Genomic DNA, 8,117 nt, shown 5'->3' with positions numbered 1-8,117 from the left:
CCAATAAATATCCCGTAATCTATTCCTAACAATAGCTACAAATAGCTTAATATGTACAGAATCGGGACTTCATTAAATCATGCTGACTGAAAAATTGTTAGGCTCTTCTTATGCAAGGGACTCATAATAACTCTGTCGCCAATGACTTTGGAAATTACTTCTTATCTAGTATATGGTTAAAGGGTGTATTATTTGAGGGACTGATACTTTAAAATATTTATAGAGGATATTATCTAATGATGGCGTTTTGTTTGCTCCTAGCTTCATGATCATAGCTTTCAAGATTTTCTCAATGGCGATAAGTTCATCTAGCGTATCAAATGTACTAATGTGATATATCCCCTCACCTAAATTATTGATAAAATCTTCATTGTCATTGCTTCCTACTTCCTCGCTCTCCCCTGACATTAAATTGCAAACATAACCTTTACCTTAAGTCGTTCATTTTTTGACAACGAGTATTATTAAAAGCATTCTTTGATTTTCTACATTGATATTTATTTCTTTCCTTTTATTAAAGAGTATAGTTCTATATTCTGAAGAGAAAGATGAATTATATCTGAATACCGCATCCTTATACGCAGCCAAGTTTTGAGAACATAAATTATCAAACCATTTCTTATTATTGCTATTATCACTAAAACAAACTTCACTGTCAACAATATAAGTCTTCTTAAAAATCTTATCCCCATGCTCAAAACTAAATAAAATTGAGTTTATCAACACTGTTTTCTCCGTTAATTTCAGAACGTAAATCACTTTCAAATGAGTTCAAATTCTGAGATTTATCTCTCTCAAAAAAAATATTGTTATCTTTTATCAAACTTTATTAGTGTATTAGTACTACCTGTAGACTCATATAATGGTTCAATATTAGTTTTAAATGAAAACGACAATGTGGCATGGTTGGAAGAAATATTGAATTCTCCGACCTCTCCGGCTTTTTATGTAAAACTTCAGATTTTTGTGATCGCCTAAATGAATATTAAATTTTGTTAGTTAGACTTTCTGAGAAAAGGAAGGATGTTGGACGAATTAAGGCAGTCGGCGATCGGTATTTAATTTCTGCCATAAGTAACGGTCTTAAAAGTTCAGCAGCTGATAATTTAATCAACGTAAACAAAGCGTTATTTTTTGTCCCACTTAAGCGCGTATTACACGAAGAGTAGTGAAATATTGTATACATGTCGGACTGTTTGGTCGAGAAGATTTTTGCTATATTATTTACAGCAGTGTTTACCGTGAGCAAAATATCTCAAAATTAATAAGTATTACAAACCCTAATTTAGAATAATGTTTTTTGCTTCAGACTGTTTTCTAATAACTTTCCGGTGGTCCAGGGGTTACACGCTTGTTTAGGAAGCGAGAGGGTTGGGGTTCAAATCCGAGTCAAGACAACTCATGTTGATTAAAAAAAGTTTTTTTTAGCGATTTTAATATTCTTTCTTAATGAATTAGCCACGATATGCAAGGATAAAGTGTGGCTTTCATAAAAATGTACATAAATGATTTCATTATGTAAGTTAGAAACTCCGTATGTATCAAACTCAAATTGTTATAACAATAAAACTAAACGCAGTCTCTGCAACTCGGTGCCCTGCAAGATGGATTATAGTATATCAAAATATAAACTTATACAGGAAAATACATACAGATACTATACGATTTAGATTGCAAAGAGCAGAAATTCACTGAGCTTGCAGCCCTTTAATTTATATATACCACAAGTCCGCCTCTTGACTGCTTTGCCCTACGGTGTTGATATTTCCGATATCCATGAGTTTGGTTTAAATAGCATTTAAGCAATATTTGTCGATTTGTTTATCCGTGACTTTAACAACAATCGGTCGTGTTTTCCCGGCTCTATATTACACTAATTCGATGTACTATCTGAAGCCGAATATCCCTAGTTGCATTGTCTATTTTTCTTCAATAAATTGTAGGATTTTACTTTCAGTTTTCATTTCTTTCTTCTTGGATTTTGTGAAACAATAAATTGTCCCGCATACTAAGACATTTTAAATCTTGTATTTCTGTCTTTAATGCGATTTCTATGCTTTTATGATTTAATTCAATTTTCGACATTTTATTGGCAAAACTATCTAACTCTTTGTGATGCTTATTCATTTTCAACAAAGGTTGACTATCGAAATCGCGGCTAAGCACTACAGCCTGTACTTTATTATCGAGTTCACTGACCTTTAATTCTTTTGTTTGGATACTCATTTTTATGCTGGCAACACTACATTGAATCAAACCTGGTAAGTTTATTGTCCATACTATCCAACCGTTTCATGATCATCTCCATATTGTCTGAGCCTGACGAGGCGTTACATGAACATTAGACGATTTACATGCATCCATTTGTCCCACAATTGGGTAGGGGCTTGCACAAATATTCATTGGAGGAGGGTACGTGTATCCAAAGTTTGATGATAATCACTGTGATTGAGGGGTATAAGGTTGCGTTTGTTTAAACGATGAATCAGTACTTAGCTTTGGTCCGTTTTCCTTGTCCACGTGTTGCCTTTGTTTACGTTCCGCCTATTCACTGGTGTTTGATATTTTTATTCTTCAGGCGAAGTTTAAGACTTCTTTTGCTTTCAGGTCATATGGTCCCAATATTAATCATTCTCTTCACCAAAATAAATCCGACATTTATTTTGATCACCAAAGAACTTGTAAATATATTAATTTTGCATTTTCTATTACACTGATTTTAAATTTCCACCATTTGCTCACGCATGCGCATTATATTACCTTAAAAGCACATGGAAGGGAATTCATTTCGGAGGAAACCGTGTACGGGACATTTTTTCGCTCAATCATTTACTTAATTATCTTTTATTACGTAATATGTACGGTGAAAAAGTCGCATGAAACCTTACGTAATTTTTTTTGGAGAACAATTCTGAGGCATTGTTCCCAAGATATAATAATTATGTTTTTTTTCCAAATGTTTTATGGCAAAAAATAGAAAATAATTTTATATTACGATTTAAAATTAAAATAATTTGTTAAAAATAAATTATTTACAAAGGCATTATTTTCAAATATGTTATTTTTATAAAGATCAAAGACCAAGGGAAGTGTATATTGTCGCCTTAGAAAGTAATAATAATAATAATAATAATAATAATAATAATAATAATAATAATAATAATAATAATAATAATAATAATAATAATAATGATGATGATGATGATGATGATAATAATAATAATAATAATAATAATAATAATGATGATGATGATAATAATAATGCTGATAATAATAGTGTTTCATTAAGTTTCGAACCTATAACCTTTAATTGGAAACTTAAGGCCTCAACCATGTCAACAGACGGTGTATTTAGTTGTACATTATAAGTTGTATTATTTGAGGTTTCCCCTAAAAAGGATCCTTTTACATTAATCCTTTACATACTTTACTCACTAAATACTTTTTTCGCCATGAGTAATGATTGAAACACCTCCATTAAAAAATGTATATATATTTGTTTTAATGTGAAGCCTGACTGAGACTCAAACCTGGGACCCTCGGAATACCGTACTGCGGCTCTACTGACTAAGCTATCTGGCCGCCTACAAACTACCTCCCCTCCCCTAATTGGAGAACAATTCAATACCGCGAGATAATCATTTTTGGAATAATTTGGGATTCGAACATAACACAATTTTGGGTCTCCTGAAGAGTTTTTCAACATCATTTCTACCCCATCTTACAACTATGTTCACTTTTTAGCCCTAATTGTTCTGGAATTTCATTCATTACACCCATTATCAGGAAATAATTTGGTTATCTGTTACTTGTCATTGTGGGAGGTCTGTAAAAATCTGTACGACAAGATTTTCAAAATAGAACATGTCCTATTCCTTACTTCCAGACTTAAGGTTTCCGAAATCAAGAAATAATAGCCTTCACACATTAGGATTTGTCTGTACATCTTAGTTTTAATTGGTGTTGTACTTCTAAATCCTACCGTCTGCTGAGGCCTTAAGAGTATTACTCCTTATCACCGAGGCAAGTTAGGAAAGTCTTCAAGTTATACACAAACCACGTATACCGTTATGTCATACTTTAAAATCGTATGATTTACTTAGACAATTACCGACAAATATATTTAATGGCACATTATTCATCAAAAACGAATAGATATAATTTTCTCTAAAAAGAGCAAAAATTGTTTTGTTGTGTTTTAAGAATGGGACTGAAGCATGATACGCGCCTTTCATTTGAACTGAGAATGGCTTGAAGAGAAGTTCAAAATATCATAAATACATCAAAATGTAAACAAAGTAGTATTTTGACTTCCATTCAAAATGCTTAATCACTATAACTATACTAACTACTTCTATGAAATGGAAGCAAAATGTGACTGCTATTTGGCCAATAATCTCTATTTAGGAAACAAGAGAAAAATTCTTTTGAAAAAAAAAATAAATTTTAGCCCTTTTGGGCTTCAAGGGGCCTTATATGAATTAATGGTATTTGAATCAGGAAATAAAACGCAATACGATAATTGATATGCATATTCAAAAGTATACAGAGCAAGGTAATTTGTGTGTCCTCACGGTATAAACGGCAGTAAACAATTTGAGATATAGTATATTACAAAGGAAAATGCATCAACAATTATCCAAGAAATGCTAGGCTTATAGTGAGGTGTTTCAAAATGAATGTTACTCGGATTCTATCTCCTGGAAATCGTGTTATATGAACTCAAATCCAGAACATGTCGATAGCGTGGTACCTGGAGAGTAGTATTGGTCAATATCTCGCTCACAATTACACTAACCATAATAATGTGTACATTGTTTTGCAGCGTATTCGTTACACTCACACAAATTTGGTTTGAAAGTGAGCTGAAGGCGTGATTGAAATTAGGGCCTTTATGAAAGGTAGGTCTCTGTTTGGCTTAAAGCCGAAGGATATTCATCGTGAGGTGTGTGTTGTATATGGAGAGGGTCAAATGTCTATATAACTGTTCGTAGGTGGGTTGGTTGATTTGAGTCGGGACACCAGCAGCTGAAAGATATTGCTCACAAAGGCCGTCCTGCAACAACAATGACAAAACATAACATTGAAAGAATTCGACAAATCCTGAAGAAAGACGAAGAGAGGTACACTGTCAGGCAGTTAGGTAACTGACAACCAAAAGAGGTCCCGAGTTTAAAAGGCAAAACTTTTGTTGAAAAGATAACCGTATTACAACACAAAAGGCCTTCGCCAATTTGGTCACGGGTGACGAAACATGGGTGTTTTTTTCGAAACCAAACGAAAATACTCTTATCAAATCTGGGCCACCGAAAACACAAGGCGTCCGTAAGAAAACTTTTGTTTGTAATATTCTTTGATAACAAGGGTCAGTTGTACAAATTCCTGTGTCGAAAGGTAGAACTGTTACAGGCAAGTACTATAGAAACGTTGCACTTCGCAAATTTAAGAAACACTATAAACACCGCCGCCCACAAACAGGTTTGAAGTGCCTCAGACTCTTGCATGACAATACGCCAGCTCACAAGGCACGAATTATAACGAAAATATATATCTTGAAATACAAGAGAAAGTACGATTTTATTGCGTGGTAAAAATATCTAAGCAATCTTCTGGATGGATATCTTTCTTGAGTATGGGGTTGTGGCTTATATTTCACGGAAATTACCTCTCAATTATTACAATGTAATGAAAAAGGTCCATTTTAAGTACATAGCGGTCATTGGACAATGCCAAACTGTGCATGACGTCAATTCCTAGAAGAACTTGCTGTGAAGCGCGTTTTTTGTCACAAATCACGTAATAACTTATAACTTTGTGATCGATCAAAGTAATGCAAAACAAAATTTCGAAGGTTTTTTGCAACATTATGACGCTTTTATCTACAGTTATATCAAAAATAGTAAATCATCGGTCCAAAATGACCAAGTCACGCGAAATCCTCCTGACATATTGTTTTTGTTGAAGCGTTGATAGTCCTCATATCGTGCTAAGAAGACCATTCAAAGGTGAACAAAATCGAATCCAGACAAATGGTATTTTTCACCGTTATCTCGAGAATATTGTGTTTTAAGAAGTCTTTCACAGTTTATATAAAGAAAGAACAATTCGCCGGTCCAAAATGACCATGCCTTTTGCTTTTTACTAGAGAAAAATCTTTGCTGTATATTTTACTCTGGGTTTACAATATTTGTTAAGAATGTCACATGGTTGCATAATTTCGAATTTCCTTTCTTTTCCAATCCATAATTTGTTTTATATCATCTTCCAGGTAATATCTTTTGATATGATTTTTCTTGATTGTACACTTTGATTGAATACTAATTTTAAAATACAATTATATATCTGGTCACATTCTTTCAATAGAGGATTTTCGGTCTTCACCATTTTATTTGCAGAAACTACTTCATGGTTTTTTTCTTGTTATTTTTTCTTGAGATATTTCGCGCGTCATTAGTAGAATGTCTTGTTTTGTGCGATCAAACCGTTGGATGTGAGACCGTGAATTATAATTCTAAGGCAAAGTCGTGCGAGCTTTTATATCCCGGCCTGTGGGTACCAACTGCCCCACTAGCAACGGAATCAAGTTGGGTTGTGTACTACAAAGGTTTGATTTTCTTTCGTATTATAACTTAAATGTTACTTTCATTAATAGTTATGAAGAACATTGTGTAATGAGAAAAAGTATCAATTTGTTTTAAGTAAAGAGCATTTTATTACAAAATAAGATAACTTATTTCGACATATCTTTAAACTTTCCTAGTAAGTTGTAGCGCGTAAACAAGTTGAAGATTTAAATTATCTATAAACATATCTTTATATAAAGGTGATCGACAAATTACTGCCGCTAGTGTTTGGCAGACTTCAACTACACGTCCAGCAGTTTTGGCCGTTGACGGAAATCGCAACAACACTTCTTGGTACATGTGTGCTCACACTAATGACTACCTATCTTCTTGGACAATGGAATTTAAGCATGAGGCTGAAGTGTCCCATATCATTTTATACTTTTGGAATAGTAAACAGTACAGTAAGTTGTTAACTGCATAATTGTTAACATGTTTACAATTATAAACAGTGCAGTAGGTTGTTAACTGCATAATTTTTTACGTGTATACAATAGTAAACAGTACAGTAAGTTGTTAACTGCATAATTGTTAACATGTTTACAATTATAAACAGTGCAGTAAGTTGTTAACTGCATAATTTTTTACGTGTATACAATAGTAAACAGTACAGTAAGTTGTTAACTGCATAATTGTTTACGCGTATACAATAATAAACAGTACAGTAAGTTGTGAACTGCATAATTGTTTACGTGTATATAATAACATCAAGTATATTGTATATTCCGTTAGTAGTTAAATCATAGTGAGTTATCAATTGAACCATTATTACGAGTATGTGTGTGGTAGAAACAAAAACAAAATGATATTAACTAATTCAAAAAATATATTGTGTATAAAAGCATGAATGATAGATTCAAAATAAATATCTCCTTTATTGGTGTCTGTTTAATTAATTAATTTATTAAGATGAAAGATGTTGAATTCGACTAGATAAAATTGCTTTTATTTTTTATACTTTAAGATCACAGAAACACAAACTTAACATTGCTGATTTCTGAAACACGTCAAGATTCCGACAACATCATCGGCACTGTCTGTGCAACTTACATTGGACCCCCTGCATCGCCCCTTCCACCAGTTAAAATCACGTGCACACAACCTGTTACAACCTGTGTGAAGTCGAGGTTTATTCTACTTAGGTAGAGTAGAGCACAATGTTTTCATGAACTGTGTTTGCTTAAAGGGGCATTCAGTTTTTATTTAAGTTTTGAAGCAAAGAACAATAGTGTGATGTTTCAAACTGTTTCAGTAATTTTATCCTAAAAAAGTTCATCATGTCACTGTTATATTGTTATTTAAAGGATGAGCAAAAATATTTCAATAAAATCACACCTGAGAAAAAATGTGCTAAAATTTTTAGGAAAAGTAAAGAGATTCAAAATTCTAGTTACAATTTACATGTTATATGCGATTAATGGCCAATTTTTCAGTAATTATAACTATATTTCTACTGCGTTACTTACACAGTAAGGGCTTTTTGTGCATATTTTA

The sequence above is a fragment of the Ruditapes philippinarum genome, unplaced genomic scaffold (genome assembly GCF_026571515.1).
Source record: "Ruditapes philippinarum isolate M1 unplaced genomic scaffold, ASM2657151v2 ctg2573_1_1_1_1, whole genome shotgun sequence".
NCBI lineage: Eukaryota > Metazoa > Mollusca > Bivalvia > Venerida > Veneridae > Ruditapes > Ruditapes philippinarum.
The sequence above is the reverse complement of the archived record's forward strand: the minus strand, read 5'-3'. Positions refer to the sequence as shown.